Source organism: Octopus bimaculoides, chromosome 22 (assembly GCF_001194135.2).
Source record: "Octopus bimaculoides isolate UCB-OBI-ISO-001 chromosome 22, ASM119413v2, whole genome shotgun sequence".
Taxonomy (NCBI): domain Eukaryota; kingdom Metazoa; phylum Mollusca; class Cephalopoda; order Octopoda; family Octopodidae; genus Octopus; species Octopus bimaculoides.
Window position 1 is genome coordinate 12,370,056 of NC_069002.1, and position 3,064 is coordinate 12,373,119.

Below are 3,064 nucleotides of genomic sequence, written 5' to 3' on the forward strand. Positions count from 1 at the left end.
ATATATATATATATATACTTTTTTTTTTTTTGGTCTTCAGGTCAAAGAAAGAAACAGAATAATATTCCTTGTAAGAATACACTGGTGTGAAATCCTTAGAATTAGGTCGTTTTGGAAAATAACTTTTCTTTTGATCTTTGCTTTTGTTTTTATTTCTGTCCGTCACTTTCCTGGCTTTTTGGATGTTTTATACATATAGAGAGAGAGAGACATATATATAGAATTTTTTTTTTTCTTCGGATTATTTCTCTTTCAGTTTTGCTATCATTTGGTACCACTTAGTATTGTGTTCGTGTTTGTGTCGTTGCCATTCCATCAATATAAACAATTCCAAGATCATAGCAGATATTCCAGAATTTTTTCAAAAGGCAAATGAATATAAAATACTTGTTGTTGAAGCAATAATAATAATAATAATAATAATAATAATAATAATAATAATAATAATAATAATAATAATAATAATAATAATGGGTTTTTATAATTTCAGCAGAGAGTAAAAATAAAAGTATTGAGAGCGGAGAAAAGATATATTAGTCGGTTATATCGGTACCCTCCGTAAATAGCTGGTATGTATTGTATTGAACCCGGAAGTTGAATAATAAGCAACAACAATAAAAATGGAACTAAATTATATTGGTGTTAAATTCATTTTAAAAAATCATTTGTCTCCAGAATGAAAACAAGACAACGATTTCATTGAAAATTTAAGGCTCCGAGAGCCTTTAGAAAACAAAATCAACATCATCTGTTTACCATTATCTTTAGTATTAATTATTATTATTAATCAATATTATCGTCATCATTAATTGTTGTTATTATCTTGTCGTTGTGTCAAATTTCTTTTCGGCATTTTTTAAAAATTACGCGTGCATACATATGTGACGTTTGCATCAAGGATATATATATATATATATATAATTATATATACATATATATATTCATATATATAATATACATATAATATACATTTCTTAGGAAGAAAGATAGAATTTAGTTTTGTGACCGTAAACGTACGGTCATTATAAACGTATATGTTTCAATTATATGTAATATATAATATATATTTTCTTTACCTCTTTACATTTAAAAAAAAACTTTTTCTCTTCTTTTTTTTTTATCGTGTTCCCTTTTCTTTTTGATGATATCTGTCGTAGGGTTTGGTTAATCCTTTAAAATGGTAAATAAAAAACCAAGTGATTCAGGAGTGATTATATTCATATTCACGGATTGGTAGAAATTATCATTTTTTTTTTTTTTTTCATACAGCAAATATTGTGAATAGAGAAAAGAGAAAAAAAAAATCTGCGACAGACAGACAGAAAAGAAAAAATGATAGAAAGAAAGAAGGAGGGAACGACGACAACAATGATAATTTCCGAGATCAAATCCAGCTGTGTTCTTTCGTACTTCCCGCACACAGAGAAAAAGATCGACAGGAGATCGATAAAATCAAATCAACGACAGGAAAAAAATAATAATATTGATGTAATAAGACGTTGATCATAAAACAAAATTCTCCTTAAATTTTCTGCGGTCGTTTTTTTTTTCTTTAAGAAATCGCGTTTTTCCGGCAATAGAAATTATGCATCATAGCGCTTGTTGTTATTGTTGTTGTTGAAACAGTAGTAGTTGTAGTAGTAGTCAATGTTGACATCAATAATTAATTAATGACGTTGCTGTTGTTGTTGTTGTTGCTGGTCGTGGTGGTAGTGGCGGTGGCGGTTAGGATTGCGAGGTCGTTGTGGTTTTGTTCGTGTTAATATTCCCTCCGTGTTTTTGTTGATAATGTTTGTAGTGGCGGTCGATTTTTACGTCCTCTTCTGCTGAAATCAAAAGCAAATTACTACTTTTGTTGTTATTGTTGTTGTTGTAGTAATAGTAGTAGTAATAGTAGTAGTAGCAGTAGTAGTAGTAGTAATAATAATAATAATAATAATAATAATGATGATAATAATAATAGTTGTAATGATAGTAGTAGTTGTTCTTGTTTGTTTTTTTTTTATAGTGTTATTTTCTCCTGTGAATGTTTGGAACTGCTGCTGCTGTTGTTGTTACTGTTAACTATTGCTGCTGCTACTACCACTACTACTGCTGTCGTTGCTGCTGCTGCTGTTCTCACGGCTGCTGCTGCTGCTGCTGCTGCTGTCAAAAGCAACAATTCCACAACAATTTACTAACAAGCCAAAACAAATAATCAACTACAGACGTATCAATATCGGAATGATATCGATACAGCACGCATCCAAAAGAACAACAACAACAACAACAGCAACAAACACAACAATTACGGCGACGACGACGACGACGACGACGACGACGCGATCGAAAAAAAAAAATGGCAGCAAATTCGAAACAGTTTTTCCTCGGCCAAGATGTCTTCTTTCTTCAATGTGTTGAAACTGTGGTCTGGGTAAGTATTGCAGTGGTTGTGATGTGTTGGTGGTAGTGCCGACGATGCGGTGTAGTGCGGTGGAAGCGGTGGCTTACTTGCTGCTACTACTACTACAGCTATTACTACTACTACTACCACTACTGCTGCTGCTGCTGCTGCTGCTACTACCACTGCCACTGCTGCAGGCGGTGGCGGTGCTGCTGGTGTGAAAGTAGCGCGAGCGCGATGGCGCTACTGCTGCTGGTTACGGTGTGTCAGCGATGTTGTTGGTAATGATGGTGGTGGTGATGGCGATGATGGTAGTAGTGGTAGTAGTCGTGATGGTGGTGGCGATGGCAATGTTGTAGTAGGAGCTGCTTCTAGTAGTAGTAGTAGTAGTAGTAGTAGTAGTAGTAGTAGTAGTGGTGGTGGTCGTCGTCGTCGTCGTCGTCGTAACGCTATTTTTGTGTTTTTCTTGATATTATTATTCAGCCCCGTCTTCAACCCGGATTGAGTAGACTTTATAATCAAAGCTTTTCCAACCGTGACCATCCCATCTCTTTCTTTTCGAGGACATACGTTTCCGCCGCCCCTTTCCTATTTATTTCTTTTTAAGATAGTTTAAGACGATGAGATGAAAAGAACGGAATTTCGCTGCTATTTCTAGCGGGTCTATGTAACCTCGTAAAG